At 49.4% G+C, this 25,705-nt stretch overlaps 2 pseudogenes across 2 annotated transcripts in view; one reads left to right on the top strand and one right to left on the bottom strand.

The window, feature by feature from the left end:
• Positions 1 to 8,558, top strand: part of LOC147118585 (uncharacterized) — a 59,145-nt pseudogene extending 50,587 nt beyond the window's left edge. Inside the window, exons 3-4 of the transcript XR_015077932.1 lie at positions 7,583 to 7,724; positions 7,974 to 8,558. The product of XR_015077932.1 is annotated as an uncharacterized LOC147118585 (transcript). The remainder of the gene's footprint in view (positions 1 to 7,582; positions 7,725 to 7,973) is intronic.
• LOC147118584 (uncharacterized) overlaps positions 1 to 25,705 on the bottom strand; it is a 45,532-nt pseudogene that overhangs the window by 14,043 nt on the left and 5,784 nt on the right. The gene's annotated exons all lie outside the window — the stretch shown is intronic.

Here is a 25,705-nt window from a genome sequence, read left to right as displayed (position 1 = left end):
AGCGAACGGGAAACGGGAGTACTCGTCAATGATGTTGAGGAAGTACACATTGCGGTCGGAGGAGGGGAGAGGCCCTTTAAAATCGACGCTCAGGCGTTCGAAAGGGCGAGTGGCTTTTATCAGGTGGGCTCTGTCTGGTCTATAAAAGTGCGGTTTGCACTCAGCGCAGACTTGGCAGTTCTTGGTCATGGTCCTGAACTCCTCAATGGAGTAAGGCAGGTTGCGGGCCTTGATGAAGTGGAAGAACCTGGTGACCCCCGGGTGGCAGAGGTCATTGTGGAGGGCCCTCAGCCTATCGATCTGCGCGCTGGTGCACGTGCCACGCGATAGGGCATCTGGGGGTTCATTCAGCTTCCCAGGCCGGTACAAGATCTCGTAATTGTAGGTGGAAAGTTCGATTCTCCACCTCAAGATCTTGTCATTTTTGATTTTGCCCCTCTGCTTGTTGTTGAACATAAAAGCAACTGAACGCTGGTCAGTGAGCAGGGTAAATCGTTTTCCGGCCAGGTAGTGCCTCCAATGATGCACAGCCTCCACAATAGCCTGGGCCTCCTTCTCGACCGCGGAATGTCTGGTCTCCGGGCCCTGGAGGGTTCGTGAGAAGAATGCCACAGGTCTCCCCGCCTGATTAAGGGTGGCGGCCAGAGCGAAGTCGGACGCATCGCTTTCCACCTGGAAGGGGATGGATTCGTCCACTGCGTGCATGGTGGCTTTGGCAATGTCCTCCTTGATACGGTGGAAGGCTGAGCGGGCCTCTGCCATCAGGGGAAAAGAGGTGGATTTGATCACGGACGGGCTTTGTCTGCATAGTAGGGGACCCACTGGGCGTAGTAGGAAAAAAACCCTAGTCACCTCTTCAGAGCTTTTAGGCAGTGGGGCAGTGGGAGTTCCATAAGGGGACGCATCCGGTCCGGGTCGGGACCGATGACCCCGTGTTCCACAACACAGCCAAGGATGGCGAGGCGGTCTGTGCGGAATATGCACTTCTCCTTGTTATATGTCAGGTTCAGGAGTTGGGCGGTGCGGAGGAATTTCTCGAGGTTTGCGTCATGGTCCTGCAAGTCATGGCCGCAAATGGTCACATTGTCTAGGTAAGGGAAAGTGGCCTGCAGCGTGTTTTGATCGACCATCCGGTCCATCTCCCTTTGGAAGACGGAGACCCCGTTGGTAACGCCAAAGGGAACCCTAAGGAAGTGATAGAGGCGGAAAGCAGTGCTAGCAACAGCGGGGAAGAAGGCAAAGCACGGGAGGCGCCATCTTAATCAGCGGGGAAGAAGGCAAAGCGCGGGAGGCACCATTTTGTTAAATCGGGGAAGAAGGCAAAGCGCGGGAGGCGCCATTTTAGATTTGCAAGATGCCGAAGACTGGCTGTATCACTGCTTTTGATAATACAATAGAGGACTGGACCACGTATGTGGAAAGAGTCGAGGTATATTTTGAGGCAAACGAAATAGCTGAGGAGAAAAAGGCATCGATATTGCTAAATTTAATGGGCGCTAGAACGTACGGCCTATTGCGGGACCTGATTACTCCAGCCAAATGGAAGGCGATGAGTTTTAACGAAATTGTTGCTGTCCTACAGAAACACCGATATCCTACACCGCTGTTGATAGCAGAAAGATTTAAATTCCACAGGAGAACTCAGCATAAAGATGAGAGCAATGCTGAGCACCTTATGGTACTACGCAAGCTATCAAAGCACTGCCAGTTCGGAGAAGGACTGGCAGATACCCTACGGGACAAATTTGTCTGTGGACTCCCGAGTGCAGGAACACAGAAGAATTTACTATCAGAGAAAGAGCTGACGCTAGGTAAGGCTTTTAGCATGGCAGTATCGTATGAAGTAGCAGCCAGGGGAGCTGCAGAAATTCAACAAAAGCCACAAGAATACGGCACCCACGAAATGACATGGGGATTTGCAAAATGTTATCGCTGCGGCAGAACTAACCATGACCAGAAGGACTGCTGGTCCAAAGACAAAATATGCAGGCAATGCGGGAAGATGGGCCACATTGCACGAGTTTGCAGGTCTGGGAAGAAGACCAGCGACAACAAAAAGGCTACTAAGGAACCGTACAAGAAAGTACAAAAGATGACAGACAGTAGTTCCAAAGACCAGATGAGCGATAGTGAATCCGGGAACAGGAGACTAAGCTGTCTCAAACTTCACAATGTAATCACAAAGGAGGATCACCGAACCATTTGGGTCACCCTCATGATAGCAGGGTCCCAAGTTAAAATGGAATTGGATACAGGATCAGCGCTAACCGTCATGAATTGACGAGACTACGAGCGGCTATTTTCACACATACCCTTGAGAGAGACATCCATCATCTTGACGAAGTATACGGGGCATAAAGTATACCCCAGAGGAAAAATAAGGGTGCCTGTCGAATACAACGGCAAGAAAATACGGAAATTGTATCTCGACATACTGCCAAATGGTGGACCACCGTTATTGGGACGGGAATGGATCAGGAAGATAAACTTAGATTGGCACTCCATTCATGCAATGACGGTGGACGGTGAAAAAGATGAAGACGTCACTCCTGGATGATTGTCAACAATCTTAGCTAACGCCAAAGAGGAATTTCAACAAGAACTGGGCACGTTTAAAGGCGTAACCGCCTCGATAAAAATAGAAGAGAATGCAGTTCCCAAGTTTTTCAAAGCAAGACCGGTACCATATGCAATTCGCCCAGCCGTCAAGGCAGAGCTGGAGAATCTGGAGAAGGCAGGCATGTTGTCTAAGGTGGACTGGAGCGAGTGGGCAACACCCATCGTTCCTGTCATGAAGAAAACGTTAGGTAATAAGTCCGGGGAGCCAAGGAAGATTCGCATCTGTGGGGACTTCAAGGTGACGGTGAACCCAGTCCTTCACACAGTACAATATCCTCTTCCAAGGATAGAAGACATCTTCGCATCACTGTCTGGAGGGAAGCATTTTACAAAAATTGACCTAGCACAAGCATATTTGCAGATGGAAGTTGAAGAGTCCTCTAGGAAGTATCTCACGATAAACACTCACAAAGGTCTTTATCAGTATCATCGATTGGTATTCGGAGTAGCATCAGCTCCGGCGATATGGCAAAGAGCGATGGAACAAGTCCTGCAAGGGATTCCGGGGACTCAGTGTTACTTGGACGACATCCTTGTGACAGGTGAAGATGACAGCGAACACCTTAACAACCTAGCACAGGTGCTCACTAGACTACAGGAACATGGGCTGCGAGCCAACCGCCCCAAGTGCGAGTTTTATAAGAAACAGATATCGTATTGTGGCCACGTGATTGATGAAGAGGGGTTACATAAGTCCCCTGACAAAATTGAAGCGGCTGTTAAGGCCCCAGCACCTGAAAATGTGTCGCAACTGAGGTCATTCCTCGGATTGGTGAATTACTACCATAAGTTTTTGCCGAATTTGTCGACAATTCTGCACCCACTGAACGCCCTGCTACGAACGGGAGTAGCATGGGAATGGAGCAATGATTGTAAGCGGGCTTTCCAGAAGAGTAAGGACTTAATCACTTCAAGGGAAGTATTGGCTCACTACAACCCAGCACTGCCGATCAGACTGGCGTGTGATGCATCTCCCTACGGCATTGGGGCGATACTGTCACATAAATTCCTTGAGAGGCCGATAGCTTTTGCGTCACGCTCGTTAACTTCTGCCGAACGTAACTACACTCAGATTGACAGAGAGGCCCTCAGCCTAGTGTGGGGGGTGAAGAAGTTCAATCACTACCTGCAAGGTCAAAAATTTACTCTACCAACTTCTTGTCTCCATTTTCAACCCTCAGAAGGGCGTACCGATAATGACAGCACAACGGCTGCAGAGGTGGACCCTTTTCCTAGGGGCACACCAATATGACATCGAGTACAAAGGAACTAAACAGCATGGAAATGCTGATGGATTGTCACGCCTACCGTTGCCGACGGTGGAAGAAGAAGACCTTGCAGTGGATCCAATGGAGTTATTGCACTCGACCATAGTTGAATGTCTCCCTGTGACGAATGCGAACATAGAAAAGGAAACACGGAATGACCCGACACTATCACGGGTCTATGATTTAACGGTGAAGGGATGGCCAGCACATGGCGAACCACTGCTGCCAGCATTCTCGCCGAGAAGAGAACAGCTGTCAGTGTGCAGAGGAACTTTGATGTGTGGATCCAGAGTAGTAATTCCACCTAAGTTGATGGATAGAGTGCTCAATGAGCTTCATGAGGGTCATCTGGGTGGGGTAAAAATGAAAAACTTAGCCAGAGCGTTTGTGTGGTGGCTGGGAATCGATAGAGAAATCGAAGAGATGACCAAGAGCTGTGCAGGATGCCAGAAGGTCCAAAATGCCCCACCACAAGCTCCTCTGCATCCATGGGAGTGGCTCTCATCTCCATGGCAAAGGGTGCACATTGATTTTGCTGGTCCCTTCATGGACTCGATGTTTTTAATTGTGGTAGATGCACATTCAAAGTGGCCAGAGGTAATAAAAATGTCCTCAACCACCACGGAAAAAACTATCACAGTTTTACGAACCATATTCGCCAGGAATGGGCTGCCTGAACAGATTTGCTCTGACAATGGACCACAGTTTGTGTCTGAAGAGTTCCGGAGGTTCTTAAAGAACAATGGTGTTAAGCATTACACATCTGCCCCATATCATCCAGCCACTAATGGATTGGCCGAGAAGTTTGTCCAAACATTCAAGAAGGCTATCAAGGCAATGTGTAATGAAGATATACCCCTACAACACAAGGTGGACAACTTCTTGTTTGCCTACCAGAATGCGACACATGCGGTTACCAACCAAACTCCAGCCATGATGTTCTTCAATCGAAGACTACGATGCCGCTTGGATTTGGTTAAGCCAAACGTCCGACGAGATGTGGAGAACAGGCAGTTTCAGAATATGAATGAAAGGCCGACCAGGAGTTTTAAGATAGGTCAAACAGTTTTGGCCCGGGACTATCGCACTGAGAAATGGCAGCCAGGAATGATTTGTACACGGCAAGGACCTTTCATGTGGACGTTGGAGAGAGCATTGTAAGACGCCATGCTGACCAGATTCTAGAGTCACTGGAAAACGTCAACTCCACACCACGATCTGATACACCTGGTAATGAAATCGATGTACCAATTGCAGCTACCGCAGAACCGGTAATATTGGAAGCAGATGAACCAAACGACGACATTGATCCCGACTCAACATTGCCAGAAGAACCTGATAACCCAAAGAGGCGTTATCCAGACAGAATCAGGAAGCCTCCTCAAAGACTGAACTTATAATTGCTTAAACTTAACCAATGTATCTAGCAACCGTAATTGTGATTGTAATTAGTTATCATTTAGTTGTTAAATGAATGTTATGTACTGTTTATCTAAAAGGGGAGGAATTGTTGTGTATGTACCTTTAAGAGAATAACTGGTCTCAGACTGCAGTACCGGCAGTGACCACCCCTGTATAAAAGGCGTTAGTGAGCCTCTGTTGTTTCAGTTTCACTATTGACTTCCAACAGTAAAGACGTGTTTTGTTCAACTCCTGCTGTCCGTGTCTCAATCATTCACGGACGTAATAGAAATGGTGACAGGTCAGGGAGCATCTGTAAATGGAGGAGAAATGGAAACTGGTCAGGGAGCGTCTGTAAATGGAGGAGAAATGGAGACTGGTCAGGGAGCATCTGTAAATGGAGGAGAAATGGAGACTGGTCAGGGAGCATCTGTAAATGGAGGAGAAATGGAGACTGGTCAGGGAGCGTCTGTAAATGGAGGAGAAATGGAGACTGGTCAGGGGAGCGTCTGTAAATGGAGGAGAAATAGAGACTGGTCAGGGAGCATCTGTAAATGGAGGAGAAATGGAGACTGGTCAGGGAGCACCTGTAAATGGAGGAGAAATGGAGACTGGTCAGGGAGCATCTGTAAATGGAGGAGAATTAGAGACCGGTCAGGGAGTGTCCTTCACCTAAACTGAGAAATATTACACAGGGACAGTTTATAGGGAGGGACCGAGTGTGGGAAAGGAGGTTTTAGAAGTCCGGAATTAAAATTAAAATATTGTCACGATTAAATTAGACTTAGAATGAAATTCTAAACACAAGACAGATTTTCTTTATTTCATATACATATGACCTGCTGAATGTTTCCAGCATTTTCTGTTGTTATTTCAGAATTCCAGAATTCACACTATTTTGCTATTGCATGTTTACATAGAGGCTGCTAGATTCTGAATTAAAAGACTAATTGCCCAGAAACTCTTAAATTGAAGCTTTTTTTCAATTCCTCCTTGGCCTCACCCCTCCTGATCTCTGTAACCTCCTCCAGCCCTACAACCCTCCCAGATTGCTGCGCTCCTCCAATTCTTGCCTCTTGCATGTCCCCAGCTTTAATCGCTCCACCATTGGTGGCCGTGCCTTCAGCTACTGGGCCCTAAGCTCTGGAATTCGTTGCCCCAAACTCCCCGACTCTCTTTCCTCTTTTAAGCCACTCCTTAAAACCGACCTCTTTTGCGCTGATATCTCCTTATGCGGTTTGGTGTCAAATTTTGTTTGATAATAGGCTCCTGTGAAGCACCTTGGGACATGTTACTATGTTAAAGGCGCTACATAAATGCAAGTTGTTGTTATTCTCTACACAGAGACCTTCCCTGTTGGAGAGGTCCACAAACATCATTGTGCTGTCTAGGCAACGGGCAAAGCCATCTGTCTTAACTATCAATTTAAGAAGTTTATAATTCCAATTAACTCCTGAGGCACAACATTCAATTGTGGGAAGAAAATATACTGAAGGAGCTGTTAGTTACAAACACAATCTGCCAAGCCTATGTCTACGGAAGATCGAGTTAGAGCGAGCACATCTGTAAAAGGAATGCAGCTGGAAGTAATATTCCTTGCAGTTCGATGGAGGCCCTTTGTTAGTTCATTAATTGTAAGTTTACTTTGAGGTTGTTTGTTCTGTAACTTTCCTTCAGCAGGATGATCTGATTCACAGATGTAACAAGAATCACGCAGGCTCTACTTTTCGGGCCTGAATAGAGGGGCAGTTAGCAGCTTAGTTGAGAGTCCGAACCCCGGGGATAAGAAAGCTGACTGCTGCAGTCAAGGTGGAACATCTTGTGGTGCCTCCCAGATCTGCTAACTATCGGTCTGCTCAGTTGGTGGACACTGCCTGTCAGAAGAACTTTACTACACAACTATAATATTGTATGAATATCATAATTAGTATTTGTTTGTAGAATCTGTTGTATAAGGAAAATTTTCACAGCGGGGAGAAACCGTACACATGTTCTGTGTGTAGACGAGGATTCAACCGATCATCCAACCTGGAGAGACACAAGGACACCCGCACCACGGAGAAACCCTGGAAATGTGGGGACTGTGGGAAGGGATACTCTTGCCCATCTGAGCTGGAAGCTCATCGGCGCAATCACACTGGGGCAGATCATTCACCTGCTTCGTGTGTGGGAAGGGATTCACTCGTTCAAGGAACCTCACTGAACACCAGCGTATTCACACCGGGGAGAGGCCGTTCACCTGCTCCGTGTGTGGGAAAGGAATCATTTCTTCATCACACCTCACTACACACCAGCTTGTTCACACTGATGATAGATCTTTTAAATGTTCTGAGTGTGAGAAGAGCTTTAAAAGCAGAAATTCTCTGCTGGCACACCAACGCATTCACACAGGGGAAAGGCCATTCACCTGCTCCGTGTGTGGGAAGGGATTCACTCATTCATGGAACCTCATTGAACACCAGCGTATTCGCTTTAGGGAGAGGCCGCTCACCTGCTTGGTGTGTGGGAAGGGATTCACTTCATCAGCTGACCTCACTTCACACCAAGTTGTTCACACTGATAGACCTTTTAAATGTTCTGACTGTGAGAAGACCTTTAAAAGGAAAAATGATCTGTTGGCACACCAACGCACTCACACTGGGGAGAGACCATTCACCTACACCATGCGTGGAAAGAGATTCATTTGTTCACCCCACTTGCTGAGACACCAACGCACTCACACCGGGGAGAGGCCATTCACCTGCTCCGTGTGTGGGAAGGGATTCACTCAGTCACTCACACTCACTGAACACCAGCTTGTTCACACTGATAAGAGACCATTTAAATGTTCGGAATGTGAGAAGAGCTTTAAAAGCACAAGGGAGCTGCTGGCACACCAGTGAGTAAACACTGGGGAGAGGCCGTTCACCTGCCCTGTGTGTGGGAAGGGATTCACTCAGTCAGCCCACCGCACTGCACACCAACGTGTTCACACAAATAAGAGACCTTTTAAATGTTCTGACTGTGAGAAGACCTTTAAAAGCAGAAAGGATCTGAGGCAACACCAATGCACTCACACCAGGGAGAGGCCATTCACCTGCACCGTCTGTGGGAAGGGATTCAGTCAGTCATCCAGCCTACTGAAACACCAGCGAGTTCACAAGTGACTGCAGGGGTTGGATTCTGCTGTTATTGCTGCTGTTAATCACATTCAGACTGAACCATGTTCATTCTGACAGTTGGGGTTTGTTTCTGATGTTAATAACTCCCTAATTGGGCTGGAGTTTAATCTTCTGGATATATATGTCAAATAAATCAGCTTTGTTTCAAACATACAGTGTGTGGAGTCCTTGACGTCTCCAAGATAAGAGGAGACTAATTGATGTCCTGTCACTGACTGCTCCATTTTTGGGCCTTTTCTGCTTTCTAACTCTAGATTATTTCAGTTCTCATACCTTCGGTTACTCTCATGGACAAGTCCCAGCTCCCCATACATTCCAGAGTGCCTTTCCCAGCCTTGGTGTCCAGGGAAGGTATCGGTAACACACCCGGGATCACGAAACACAAAACCCAGTCTGTTAATCACTTTCAGCTACTGGACTTAGTGTGTGCCCCACAGCATCTCTCTCACCTTCGATGTGTGAATAGAGCATCACGCCTGCAAATCTGGTTTATATTTAAATTAACTCAGGAAATGTATTTAACAGAAGATCAACAAGGAAACACATCACGGCCCAATAATCCAGCTCTACATTCACAAGAGGAGAACTGTTATCTAACTCCTTGAGTGGACAAAATAAAGAAGGATCCCAAATGTAAGGGCACCTCGAATACTTTAATACCTTTCAAATCGTGACCGGTTCCTTCTTATTCTAGAATTCCCCATCCCTGTGGGAGTTGATATTGGTCAGTTTGCTCAGATGGTTTGAGCATGGTGCTAATAACACCAATGTCGCGGGTTCAATCCCCGTCCTGATGAGCTACGCTGTTTCGGCACGGGCTCGACGGGCCGAATGGCCTCCTTCTGTGCTGTAACCATTGATTCTATGGTCAAAATCTGCTAATTGGAAATCTCTCACTGATTTTTCTCATTCAAATTTCAAGCTGACCAGTTCCTTCTCTCAGAGAATCTCCAAGGGGACTCTGATTCAAACACAGCTCTCCCCTCTTTTACATCCGGGATTAGTGTTTACGGGAATTTGAATACCTGACCACTAAAATTTAAAAGGGCCCGTCAGCAATATGCAGACTGAACCAATCACACAGCTCTGGGTCAGATTGAACTATTCCTCTCTCCAGCCTGTAACCGATGAAACTTGTAACACTGAGGCTGAAATTCCAATTCCAAGCGCCGGGGGTGCAGGCAGTGCTGGGCACAGAGCGAGCAGCAAACCGGGTTCAGAGTGGGCACAGTGGGCCTGCCCTTGACCTGGGTTTTACTGGGGCCCAAGCTCATTGCCAACGCATGGATTCCAACCATGAGTCTGTACATGGGGATTCTAACGCTGGGACTGTACATGGGGATTCTAACCCTGGGACTGTACATGGGGATTCTAACCCTGGGACTGTACATGGGGATTCTAATCCTGGGACTGTAGATGGGGATTCTAATACTGGGACTGTACATGGGGATTCTAACCCTGGGACTGTAAATGAGGATCCTAACCCTGGGACTGTACATGGGGATTCTAACCCTGGGACTGCACATGGGGATTCTAAACCTGGACTCCACATGGGGATTCTAACCCTGGGACTGTACATGGGGATTCTAATCCTGGGACTGTAGATGGGGATTCTAACACTGGGACTGTACATGGGGAATCTAACCCTGGGACTGTAAATGAGGATCCTAACCCTGGGACTGTACATGGGGATTCTAACCCTGGGACTGCACATGGGGATTCTAACCCTGGACTCTACAAGGGGATTCTAACCCTGGGACTGTACATGGGGATTCTAACCCTGGGACTGTACATGGGGATTCTAATCCTGGGACTGTAGATGGGGATTCTAACACTGGGACTGTACATGGGGATTCTAACCCTGGGACTGTAAATGAGGATCCGAACCCTGGGACTTTACATGGGGATTCTAACCCTGGGACTGCACATGGGGATTCTAACCCTGGACTCTACATGGGGATTCTAACCCTGGGACTGTACATGGGGATTCTAACCCTGGGACTGCACATGGGGATTCTAACCCTGGAATGTACATGGTGATTCTAACTCTGGTACTGTACACGGGGATTCTAACCCTGGGACTGTACATGGGGATTCTAACCCTGGGTCTGTACATGGGGATTCTAACCCTGGGACTGTACATGGGGATTCTAACCCTGGGACTGTTCATGGGGATTCTAACCCCGGGACTGTACATTGGGATTCTAACCCAGGGATTGTACATTGGGATTCTAACCCTGGGACTGTATATGGGGATTCCAACCCTGGGACTGTATATGGGGATTCTAACTCTGGGACTGTACACGGGGATTCGAACCCTGGGACTGTACATGGGGATTCCAACCCTGGGACTGTACATGGGGATTCTAACCCTGGGAACGTACATGGGGATTCTAACCCTGGGAACGTACATGGGGATTCGAACCCTGGGACTGTACATGGGGATTCTAACCCTGGGACTGTACATGGGGATTCTAACCCTGGGACTGTACATGGGGATTCTAACCCTCGGACTGTACACGGGTATTCTAACCCTGGGAATGTACACGGGGATTCTAACCCTGGGACTGTACATGGGGATTCTAACCCTGGGACTGTACATGGGGATTCTAACACTGGGAATGTACATGGGGAATCTAACCCTGGGACTGTACATGGGGATGCTAACATTGGACTGTACATGGGGATTCTAACCCTGGGACTGTTCATGGGGATTCTAACCCAGGGACTGCACATGGGGATTCTAACCCTGGACTGTACATGGGGATTCTAATCCTGGGACTGTACATGGGGATTCTAACACTGGGACTGTATATGGGGATTCTAACCCTCGGACTATACATGAGGATTCTAACCCTGGTACTATATATGGGGATTCTAACCCTGGGATTGCACATGGGGATTCTTACCCTGGACTGTACATGGGGATTCCAACCCTGGGACTGTACATGGGGATTCTAACCCTGGGACTGTACGTGGGGTTTCTAACCCTGGGACTGTTCATGGGAATTCTAACCCTGGGACTGTTCATGGGGATTCTAACCCCGGGACTGTACATTGGGATTCTAACCCAGGGACTGTACATTGGGATTCTAACCCTGGGACTGCATATGGGGATTCCAACCCTGGGACTGTACATGGGGATTCTAACCCTGGGACTGTACATGGGGATTCTAACCCTGGGACTGTACACGGGTATTCTAACCCTGGGAATGTACACGGGGATTCTAACCCTGGGACTGTACATGGGGATTCTAACCCTGGGACTGTACATGGGGATTCTAACCCTGGGACTGTACATGGGGAATCTAACCCTGGGACTGCACATGGGGATTCTAACACTGGGAATGTACATGGGGAATCTAACCCTGGGACTGTACATGGGGATGCTAACATTGGACTGCACATGGGGATTCTAACCCTGGGACTGTACATGGGGATTCTAACCCAGGGACTGCACATGGGGATTCTCACCCTGGACTGTACATGGGGATTCTAATCCTGGGACTGTACATGGGGATTCTAACACTGGGACTGTATATGGGGATTCTAACCCTCGGACTGTACATGAGGATTCTAACCCTGTTACTATATATGGGGATTCTAACCCTGGGATTTCACATGGGGATTCTTACCCTGGACTGTACATGGGGATTCTAACCCTGGGACTGTACATGGGGATTCTAACCCTGGGACTGTTCATGGGGATTCTAACCCTGGGACTGTTCATGGGGATTCTAACCCCGGGACTGTACATTGGGATTCTAACCCAGGGAATGTACATTGGGATTCTAACCCTGGGACTGTATATGGGGATTCCAACCCTGGGACTGTACATGGGGATTCTAACTCGGGGACTGTACACGGGGATTCTAACACTGGGACTCTATATGGGGATTCTAAAACTGGGACTGTACATGGGGATTCTAACCTTGGGACTGTAAATGGGGATTCTAGCCCTGGGACTCTACATGGGGATTCTAACCCTGGGACTCTACATGGGGATTCTAAACCTGGGACTGTACATGGGGATTCTAACCCTGGGACCGTACATGGTGATACTAACCCTGTGACTGTACATGGGAATTCTAACCCTGGGACTGTACTTGGGGATACTAACCCTGGGACAGTACATGGGGATTCTAACCCTGGGACTGTACATGGGGATTCTAACCCTGGGACTGTACACGGGGATTCTAACCCTGGGACTGTACATGGGGATTCTAACCATGGGACTCTACCTGGGGATTCTAACACTGGGACTGCACATGAGGATTCAAACCCTGGGACTCTACATGGGGATTCTAACCCTGGGACTATACACGGGGATTCTAACCCTGGGACTGTACATGGGGCTTCTAACCCTGGGAATGTACATGGGGCTTCTAACCCCTGGACTGTACATGGGGATACTAACCCTGGGACAATATATGGGGATTCTAACCCTGGGAATGTACACAGGGATTCTAACCCTGGGACTGTTCATGGGGATTCCATCCCTGGGACTGTTCCTGGGGATTCTAACCCCGGGACTGTACATTGGGATTCTAACCCAGGGACTGTACATTGGGATTCAACCCTGGGACTGTATATGGGGATTCCAACCCTGGGACTGTACATGGGGATTCTAACTCTGGGACTGTACATGGGGATTCTAACCCTGGGACTGTATATGGGGATTCTTACGCTAGGACTGTACATGGGGATTCTAACCTTGGGACTGTATATGGGGATTCTAGCCCTGGGACTCTACATGGGGATTCTAACCCTGGGACTGTACATGGGGATTCTAAACCTGGGACTGTACATGGGGATTCTAACCCTGGGACCGTACATGGTGATACTAACCCTGGGACTATACATGGGCATTCTAACCCTGGGACTGCACTTGGGGATTCCAACCCTGGGACTGTACATGGGGATTCTAACCCCTGGATTGTACATGGGGATTCTAACCCTGGGAACGTACATGGGGATTCTAACCCTCGGATTGTACACGGGTATTCTAACCCTGGGAATGTACACGGGGATTCTAACCCTGGGACTGTACATGGGGATTCTAACACTGGGACTGTACATGGGGTTTCTAACCCTGGGACTGTACATGGGGAATCTAACCCTGGGACTGTACATGGGGAATCTAACCCTGGGACTGCACATGGGGATTCTAACACTGGGAATGTACATGGGGAATCTAACCCTGGGACTGTACATGGGGATGCTAACATTGGACTGTACATGGGGATTCTAACACTGGGACTGTACATGGGGATTCTAACCCAGGGACTGCACATGGGGATTCTAACCCTGGACTGTACATGGGGATTCTAATCCTGGGACTGTACATGGGGATTCTAACACTGGGACTGTATATGGGGATTCTAACCCTCGGACTGTACATGAGGATTCTAACCCTGTTCCTATATATGGGGATTCTAACCCTGGGATTGCACATGGGGATTCTTACCCTGGACTGTACATGGGGATTCTAACCCTGGGACTGTACATGGGTATTCTAACCCTGGGACTGTACGTGGGGTTTCTAACCCTGGGACTGTTCATGGGGATTCTAACCCTGGGACTGTTCATGGGGATTCTAACCCCGGGACTGTACATTGGGATTCTAACCCAGGGAATGTACATTGGGATTCTAACCCTGGGACTGTATATGGGGATTCCAACCCTGGGACTGTACATGGGGATTCTAACTCGGGGACTGTACACGGGGATTCTAACACTGGGACTCTTCATGGGGATTCTAAAACTGGGACTGTACATGGGGATTCTAACCTTGGGACTGTAAATGGGGATTCTAGCCCTGGGACTCTACATGGGGATTCTATCCCTGGGACTCTACATGGGGATTCTAAACCTGGGACTGTACATGGGGATTCTAACCCTGGGACCGTACATGGTGATACTAACCCTGGGACTGTACATGGGAATTCTAACCCTGGGACTGTACTTGGGGATTCAAACCCTGGGACTGTACTTGGGGATTCTAACCCTGGGACAATACATGGGGATTCTAACCCTGGGACTGTACATGGGGATTCTAACCCTGGGACTGTACACGGGGATTCTAACCCTGGGACTGTACATGGGGATTCTAACCCTGGGACTCTACCTGGGGATTCTAACACTGGGACTGCACATGAGGATTCAAACCCTGGGACTCGACATGGGGATTCTAACCCTGGGACTATACACGGGGATTCTAACCCTGGGACTGTACATGGGGCTTCTAACCCTGGGAATGTACATGGGGCTTCTAACCCGGGAACTGTACATGGGGATTCTAACCCTGGGACTGTACATGGGGATTCTAACCCCTGGACTGTACATGGGGATTCTAACCCTGGGACAATATATGGGGATTCTAACCCTGGGGCTGTACACAGGGATTCTAACCCTGGGACTGTTCATGGGGAGTCCATCCCTGGGACTGTTCCTGGGGATTCTAACCCCGGGACTGTACATTGGAATTCTAACCCAGGGACTGTACATTGGGATTCAACCCTGGGACTGCATATGGGGATTCCAACCCTGGGACTGTACATGGGGATTCTAACTCTGGGACTGTACATGGGGATTCTAACCCTGGGACTGTATATGGGGATTCTTACGCTGGGACTGTACATGGGGATTCTAATCTTGGGACTGTATATGGGGATTCTAGCCCTGGGACTCTACATGGGGATTCTAACCCTGGGACTGTACATGGGGACTCTAAACCTGCGACTGTACATGGGGATTCTAAACCTGGGACCGTACATGGTGATACTAACCCTGGGACTATACATGGGAATTCTAACCCTGGGACTGTACATGGGGATTCTAACCCCTGGACTGTACATGGGGATTCTAACCCTGGGAACGTACATGGGGATTCTAACCCTGGGAACGTACATGGGGCTTCTAACCCTGGGAATGTACATGGGGCTTATAACCCTGGGACTGTACATGGGGATTCTAACCCTGGGACTGTACATGGGGATTCTAACCCTGGGACTGGACATGGGGATTCTAACCCTGGGACAGTATATGGGGATTCTAACCCTGGGAATGTACACAGGGAGTCTAAGCCTGGGACTGCACATGGGGATTCTAACCCTGGACTCTACATGGGGATTCTAACCCTGGGACTGTACATGAGGATTCTAACCCTGGAACTGTACATGGTGATTCTAACCCTGGGACTGTACATGGGGATGCTAACATTGGACTGTACATGGGGATTCTAACCCTGGGACTGTTCATGGGGATTCTAATCCTGGGACTGTACATGGGGATTCTAACACTGGGACTGTACATGGGGATTCTAATCCTGGGACTGTACATGGGGATTCTAACACTGGGACTGTATATGGGGATTCTAACCCTCGGACTGTACATGAGGATTCTAACCCTGGTACTATATATGGGGATTCTAACCCTGGGATTGCACATGGGGATTCTTACCCTGGACTGTACATGGGGATTCAAACCCTGGGACTGTACATGGGGATTCTAACCCTGGGACTGTACGTGGGGTTTCTAACCCTGGGACTGTTCATGGGGATTCTAACCCTGGGACTGTTCATGGGGATTCTAACCCCGGGACTGTACATTGGGATTCTAACCCAGGGACTGTACATTGGGATTCTAACCCTGGGACTGTATATGGGGATTCCAACCCTGGGACTGTACATGGGGATTCTAACCCTGGGACTGTACATGGGGATTCTAACCCTGGGACTGTACATGGGTATTCTAACCCTGGGAATGTACACGGGGATTCTAACCCTGGGACTGTACATGGGGATTCTAACCCTGGGACTGTACATGGGGATTCTAACCCTGGGACTGTACATGGGGAATCTAACCCTGGGACTGCACATGGGGATTCTAACACTGGGAATGTACATGGGGAATCTAACCCTGGGACTGTACATGGGGATGCTAACATTGGACTGTACTTGGGGATTCTAACCCTGGGACTGTACATGGGGATTCTAACCCAGGGACTGCACATGGGGATTCTAACCCTGGACTGTACATGGGGATTCTAATCCTGGGACTGTACATGGGGATTCTAACCCTTGGACTGTACATGGGGATTCTAACCTTGGGACTGTACTTGGGGATTCTAACACTGGGATTGTACATGGGGATTCTAACCCTGGGACTTTACATGGGGATTCTAACCCTGGGACTGTACAAGGGGATTCTAACCCTGGGAATGTACATGGGGATTCTAACCCTGCGACTGTACATGGGGATTCTAACCCTGGAACTGTACATGGGGATTCTAACCCTGTGACTGTACATGGGATTATAACCCTGGGACTGTACATGGGGATTCTAACCCTGGGCCTGTGCATGGGGATTCTAACCCTGGGACTGTACATGGGGATTCTAACCCTGTGACTGTACATGGGGATTCTAACCATGGGACTGGACATGGGGAATCTAACCCTGGGACTGTACACAGGGATTCTAACCGTGGGACTGCACATGGGGATTCTAACCCTGGGACTGTACGTGGGGATTCTAACCCTGGGACTGTGTATGGGGATTCTAACCCTGGGACTGTACAGGGGGATTCTAACCCTGGAAATGCACATGGAGATTCTAACCTTGGGAGTGTATATGAGGAATCTAACCCTGGGACTGCACATGTTGATTCTAACCCTGGGCCTGTACATGGGGATTCTAACCCTGGGACTGTACATGGGGATACCAACCCTGGGACTGTACATGGGAATTCTAACCCTGGGACTGTACATGGGGATTCTAACCCTGGGACTGTACATGGGGATTCTGATCCTGGGACTGTAAACGGGTATTCTAACCCTGGGACTGTACATGGGGATTCTAACCCTGGGACTGTACATGGGGATTCTAACCCTGGGACTGCACATGGGGATTCTAACCCTGGGACTGTACATGGGGATTCCAACCCTGGGACTGTATATGGGGATTCTAACCCTGGGACTGTACATGGTGATTCTAACCCTGGGACTCTACATGGGGATTCTAACCCTGGGACTGTACATGGGGATTCTAACCTTGGGACTGTACATGAGGATTCTAACCCTGGGACTGTACATGGGGATTCTAACCCTGGGACTGTACATGGGGATTCCAAACCTGGGACTGTATATGGGGATTCTAACCCTGGGACTGTACATGGGGATTCTAACCCTTGGACTGTACAAGGGGATTCTAACCCTGGGACTGTATATGTGGATTCCAGCCCTGGGACTGGACATGAGGATTCTAACCCTGGGACTCTACATGGGGATTCTAACCCTGGGACTCTACATGGGGATTCTAACCCTGGGACTCTACATGGGGATTCTAACCCTGGGACTGTACATGGGGATTCTAACCCTGGGACTGTACATGCGGATTCTAACCCTGGGACTGTACATGGTGATTCTAACCCTTGGACTGTACATGGGGATTCTAACCTTGGGACTGTACTTGGGGATTCTAACACTGGGATTGTACATGGGGATTCTAACCCTGTGACTGTACATGGGGTTCTAACCCTGGGACTGTACATGGGGATTCTGACCCTGGGACTGTACATGGGGATTCTAACCCTGTGACTGTACATGGGGATTCTAACCATGGGACTGGACATGGGGATTCTGACCCTGGGACTGGACACAGGGATTCTAACCGTGGGACTGCACATGGGGATTCTAACCCTGGGACTGTGCATGGGGATTCTAACCCTGGGACTGTACGTGGGGATTCTAACCCTGGGACTGTACATGGGATTTCTAACCCTGTGACTGTACATGGAGATTCCAACCCTGGGACTGTACATAGGGATCCTAACCCTGGGACTGTACATGGGGATTCTAACCCTAGGCCTGTACATGAGGATTCTAACCCTAGGACTGTACATGGGGATTCTAACCCTGGGACTGTACATGGAGATTCCAACCCTGGGACTGTACATAGGGATCCTAACCCTGGGACTGTACATGGGGATTCTAACCCTGGGACTGTACATGGGGATTCTAACCCTAGGACTGTACATGGGGATTCGAAACCTGGGACTGTGCATGGAGATTCTAACCCTGGGACTGTACCTGGGGTTTCTAACCCTGGGACTGTACATGGGGATTCTAACCCTGGGACTGTACATGGAAATTCTAACCCTGGGACTGTACCTGGGGTTTCTAACCCTGGGACTGCACATCGGGATACCAGCCCTTGCACTCTATATGGGGATTCTAACCCTGGGACTGTACATGGGGATTCTAACCCTGGGACTGTACATGGGGATTCTAACCCTGGGACTGTACATGGGGATTCTAACCTTGGGACTGTACATGAGGATTCTAACCCTGGGACTGTACATGTTGATTCCAGCCCTGGGACTGTATATGGGGATTCTAAACCTGGGACTGTACATGGGGATTTTAACCATGGGACTGTACATGGGAATTCTAACCCTGGTACTGTACATGGGGATTCTAACCATGGGACTGTACATGGGGATTCTAACCCTGGGACTGTATATGGGGATTCCAACTGTGGGACTGTATATGTGGATTCTAACCCTGGGACTGTACATGGGTATTCTAAACCTGGGACTGTGCATGGGGATTCTAAACCTGGGACTGTACATGGGGATTCTAACCCTGGGACTGTACATGGGGATTCCAAACCTGGCACTGTATATGGGGATTCTAACCCTGGGACTGTACATGGGGATTCTAACCCTGGGACTGTACATGGGGATTCTAACCCTGGGACAGTACATGGGGATTCGAACCCTGAGACTGTACATGGGGATTCTGACCCTGGGACTGTACATGGGAATTCTAACCCTGGGGCTGTACATGGGGATTCCAACCCTGGGACTGTATATGGGGATCCTAACCGTGGGACTGTACATGGGGATTCTAACCCTGGGATTGTATATGGTGATTCTAACCCTGAGACTGTACATGGGGATTCTAACCCTGGGACTGCACATGGGGTTTCTAACCCTGGGACTGTACATGGGGTTACCAATCCTGGGACTGTACATGGGGATTCTAACCCTGGGAATGTACATGGGGATTCTAACCCTGGAACTGCACATGGAGATTCTAACCTGGGGAGTGTATATGAGGAATCTAACCCTGGGACTGCACATGTTGATTCTAACCCTGGGCCTGTACATGGGGATTCTAACCCTGGGGCTGTACATGGGGATTCTAACCCTGGGACTGTACATGGGGATACCAACCCTGGGACTGTACATGGGAATTCTAACCCTGGGACTGTACATGGGGATTCTAACCCTGGGACTGTACATGGGGATTCTGATCCTGGGACTGTAAACGGGTATTCTAACCCTGGGAATGTACATGGGGATTCTAACCCTGGGACTGTACATGGGGATTCTAACCCTGGGACTGCACATGGGGATTCTAACCCTGGGACTGTACATGGGGATTCCCACCCTGGGACTGTATATGGGGATTCTAACCCTGGGACTGTACATGGTGATTCTAACCCTGGGACTGTACATGGGGATTCTAACCCTGGGACTGTACATGGGGATTCTAACCTTGGGACTGTACATGAGGATTCTAACCCTGGGACTGTACATGGGGATTCTAACCCTGGGACTGTACATGGGGATTCTAACCCTGGGACTGTACATGGGGATTCCAAACCTGGGACTGTATATGGGGATTCTAACCCTGGGACTGCACATGGGGATTCTAACCCTTGGACTGTACATGGGGATTCTAACCCTGGGACTGTATATGTGGATTCCAGCCCTGGGACTGGACATGAGGATTCTAACCCTGGGACTCTACATGGGGATTCTAACCCTGGGACTCTACATGGGGATTCTAACCCTGGGACTCTACATGGGGATTCTAACCCTGGGACTGTACATGGGGATTCTAACCCTTGGACTGTACATGCGGATTCTAACCCTGGGACTGTACATGGGGATTCTAACCCTGGGACTGTACATGCGGATTCTAACCCTGGGACTGTACATGGGGAATCTAACCCTGGGACTGTACATGAGGATTTGAACCCTGGGACTGTACATGTGGATTCCAGCCCTGGGACTGTAAATGGGGATTCTAATCCTTGGACTGTACATGGGGATTCTAACCCTGGGACTGTACTTGGGGATTCTAACCCAGGGACGGTACATGGGGATTCTAACCCTGGGACGGTACATGGGGAATCTAACCCTGGGACTGTACATGAGGATTTGAACCCTGGGACTGTACATGTGGATTCCAGCCCTGGGACTGTATATGGGGATTCTAATCCTTGGACTGCACATGGGGATTCTAACCCTGGGACTGTACTTGGGGATTCCATCCCTGGGACTGTACATGGGGATTCTAACCCTGGAACTGTACATGGTGATTCTAACCCTGGGACAGTACATGGGGATTCTAACCGTGCGACAGTACATGGGGATTCTAACCCTGGGACTGCACATGGGGAATCTAACCCTGGGACTGTACATGAGGATTTGAACCCTGGGACTGTACATGTGGATTCCAGCCCTGGGACTGTATATGGGGATTCTAATCCTTGGACTGTACATGGGGATTCTAACCCTGGGACTGTACTTGGGGATTCTAACCCTGGGACTGTACATGGGGATTCTAACCCTGGGACTGTACATGGGGATTCTAATCCTGGAACTGTACATGGGGATTCTAACCCAGGGACTGTACATGGGGTTTCTAACCCTGGGACTGTACATGGGGATTCTAACCCTGGGACTGTACATGTGGATTCCAGCCCTGGGACTGTACATGGGGATTCTAACCCTGGGACTCTACATGGCGATTCTGACCCTGGGACTGTACATGGGGATTCCACCCCTGGGACTGTACATGGGCATTCTAACCCTGGGACTGTACATGGGGATTCTAACCCTGGGACTGTACATGGGGATTCTAACCCAGGGACTGTACATGGGGATTCTAACCCCGGGGCTGTACCTGGGGATTCTAACCCTGGGACTGTACATGGGGATTCTAACCCGGGGGATGTACATGGGTGTTCTAACCCTGGGACAGTACATGAGAATCTAACCCTGGGACTGTACATGCGGATTCTAACCCTTGGACTGTACGTTGGGATTCTAACCCTGGGACTGTACATGGGGATTCAAACCCTGGGACTGTACATGGGGATTCTAACCCTGGGAATGTACATGGGGATTCTAACCCTGGGACTGTACATGGGGATTCTAACCCTTGGACTGTACATGGGGATTCTAACCCTGGGACTGTACATGGGGATTCTGACCCTGGGACTGTGCAAGGGCATTCTAACCCTGGGAGTGTACATGGGGATTCAAAACCTGGGACTGTACATGGATATTCTAACCCTGGGATTGCACATGGGGATTCTAACCCTCGGACTGTACATGGGGATTCCAGCCCTGGCACTGTGATTGTGGATTCTAACCCTGGGACTGTACATGGGGATTCTAACCCTGGGACTGTACATGGGGATTCTAACCCTGGGACTGTACATGGGGATTCTAACCTTGGGACTGTACATGAGGATTCTAACCCTGGGACTGTACATGTTGATTCCAGCCCTGGGACTGTGAATGGGGATTCTAACCCTGGGACTGTACATGGGGATTCTAACCATGGGACTGTACATGGGAATTCTAACCCTGGTACTGTACATGGGGATTCTAACCATGGGACTGTACATGGGGATTCTAACCCTGGGACTGTATATGGGGATTCCAACCGTGGGACTGTATATGTGGATTCTAACCCTGGGACTGTACATGGGTATTCTAAATCTGGGACTGTGCATGGGGATTCTAAACCTGGGACTGTACATGGGGATTCGAACCCTGGGACTGTACATGGGGATTCCAACCATGGGACTGTACATGGGGATTCTAACCCTGGGACTGTATATGGGGATTCCAACCGTGGGACTGTATATGTGGATTCTAACCCTGGGACTGTACATGGGTATTCTAAACCTGGGACTGTGCATGGGGATTCTAAACCTGGGACTGTACATGGGGATTCGAACCCTGGGACTGTACATGGGGATTCTAACCATGGGACTGTACATGGGAATTCTAACCCTGGTACTGTACATGGGGATTCTAACCATGGGACTGTACATGGGGATTCTAACCCTGGGACTGTATATGGGGATTCCAACCGTGGGACTGTATATGTGGATTCTAACCCTGGGACTGTACATGGGTATTCTAAACCTGGGACTGTGCATGGGGATTCTAAACCTGGGACTGTACATGGGGATTCGAACCCTGCGACTGTACATGGGGATTCCAACCCTGGCACTGTATATGGGGATTCTAACCCTGGGACTGTACATGTGGATTCTAAGCCTGGGACTGTACATGGGGATTCTAACCCTGGGACTGGACATGGGGATTCGAACCCTGAGACTGTACATGGGGATTCTAACCCCGGGACTGTACATGGGAATTCTAACACTGGGGCTGTACATGGGGATTCCAACCCTGGGACTGTACATGGGGATCCTAACCGTGGGACTGTACATGGGGATTCTAACCCTGGGACTGTACATGGGGATTCTAACCCTGGGACTGTACATGGGGATTCTAACCCTGGGATTGTATATGGTGATTCTAACCCTGAGACTGTACATGGGGATTCTAACCCTGGGACTGTACATGGGGTTTCTAACCCTGGGACTGTACATGGGGATTCTAATCCTAGGCCTGGACATGGGGATTCTAACCCTGGGACTGTACATGGGGATTCTAAACCTGTTACTGTACATGGGGTTACCAATCCTGGGACTGTACATGGGGATTCTAACCCTGGGATTGTACATGGGGATTCTAACCCTGGAAATGCACATGGAGATTCTAACCTTGGGAGTGTATATGAGGAATCTCACCCTGGGAATGCACATGTTGATTCTAACACTGGGCCTGTACATGGGGATTCTAACCCTGGGACTGTACATGGCGATTCTAACCCTGGGACTGTACATGGGGATACCAACCCTGGGACTGTACATGGGAATTCTAACCCTGGGACTGTACATGGGGATTCTAACCCTGGGACTGTACATGGGGATTCTGATCCTGGGACTGTAAACGGGTATTCTAACCCTGGGACTGTATATGGGGATTCTAACCCTGGGACTGTACATGGTGATTCTAACCCTGGGACTGTATATGGGGATTCTAACCCTGGGACTGTACATGGGGATTCTAACCTTGGGACTGTACATGAGGATTCTAACCCTGGGACTGTACATGGGGATTCTAACCCTGGGACTGTACATGGGGATTCCAAACCTGGGACTGTATATGGGGATTCTAACCCTGGGACTGTACATGGGGATTCTAACCCTTGGACTGTACATGGGGATTCTAACCCTGGGACTGTATATGTGGATTCCAGCCCTGGGACTGGACATGAGGGTTCTAACCCTGGGACTCTACATGGGGATTCTAACCCTGGGACTCTACATGGGGATTCTAACCCTGGGACTCTACATGGGGATTCTAACACTGGGATTGTACATGGGGATTCTAACCCTGGGACTTTACATGGGGATTCTAACCCTGGGACTGTACAAGGGGATTCTAACCCTGGGAATGTACATGGGGATTCTAACCCTGCGACTGTACATGGTGATTCTAACCCTGGGCCTGTGCATGGGGATTCTAACCCTGGGACTGTACATGGGGATTCTAACCCTGTGACTGTACATGGGGATTCTAACCATGGGACTGGACATGGGGATTCTAACCCTGGGACTGTACACAGGGATTCTAACCATGGGACTGCACATGGGGATTCTAACCCTGGGACTGAGCATGGGGATTCTAACCCTGGGACTGTACGTGGGGATTCTAACCCTGGGACTGTGTATGGGGATTCTAACCCTGGGACTGTACATGGTTATTCTAACCCTGGGACTGTACATGGGATTTCTAACCCTGGGACTGTACATGGAGATTCCAGTCCTGGGACTGTACATAGGGATCCTAACCCTGGGACTGTACATGGGGATTCTAACCCTGGGACTGTACATGAGGATTCTAACCCTAGGACTGTACATGGGGTTCTAACCCTGGGACTGTACATGGGGATTCTAACCCTGGGCCTGTACATGAGGATTCTAATCCTAGGACTGTACATGGGGATTCTAACCCTGGGACTGTCCATGGAGATTCCAACCCTGGGACTCTACATGGGGATTCCAGCCCTTGCACTGTATATGGGGTTTCTAACCCTGGGACTGTACATGGGGATTCTAACCCTGGGACTGTACATGGGGATTCTAACCCTGGGACTGTACATGGGGATTCTAACCCTTGGACTGTACATGGGGATTCTAACCTTGGGACTGTACTTGGGGATTCTAACACTGGGATTGTACATGGGGATTCTAACCCTGGGACTTTACATGGAGATTCTAACCCTGGGACTGTACAAGGGGATTCTAACCCTGGGAATGTACATGGGGATTCTAACCCTGCGACTGTACATGGTGATTCTAACCCTGGGCCTGTGCATGGGGATTCTAACCCTGGGACTGTACATGGGGATTCTAACCCTGTGACTGTACATGGGGATTCTAACCATGGGACTGGACATGGGGATTCTAACCCTGGGACTGTACACAGGGATTCTAACCGTGGGACTGCACATGGGGATTCTAACCCTGGGACTGAGCATGGGGATTCTAACCCTGGGACTGTACGTGGGGATTCTAACCCTGGGACTGTGCATGGGGATTCTAACCCTGGGACTGTACATGGGTATTCTAACCCTGGGACTGTACATGGGATTTCTAACCCTGGGACTGTACATGGAGATTCCAATCCTGGGACTGTACATAGGGATCCTAACCCTGGGACTGTACATGGGGATTCTAACCCTGGGACTGTACATGAGGATTCTAACCCTAGGACTGTACATGGGGTTCTAACCCTGGGACTGTACATGGGGATTCTAACCCTGGGCCTGTACATGAGGATTCTAATCCTAGGACTGTACATGGGGATTCTAACCCTGGGACTGTACATGGAGATTCCAACCCTGGGACTGTACATAGGGATCCTAACCCTGGGACTGTACATGGGGATTCTAACCCTGGGACTGTACATGGGGATTCTAACCCTAGGACTGTACATGGGGATTCGCACCCTGGGACTGCACATGGAGATTCTAACCCTGGGACTGTACCTGGGGTTTCTGACCCTGGGACAGTACATGGGGATTCTAACCC

Source organism: Somniosus microcephalus, chromosome 4 (genome assembly GCF_052327205.1).
Source record: "Somniosus microcephalus isolate GS21.2 chromosome 4, FLI_Smic_1.0, whole genome shotgun sequence".
Taxonomy (NCBI): Eukaryota; Metazoa; Chordata; class Chondrichthyes; order Squaliformes; family Somniosidae; genus Somniosus; species Somniosus microcephalus.
This window is presented reverse-complemented; position numbering and strand designations above follow the sequence as displayed.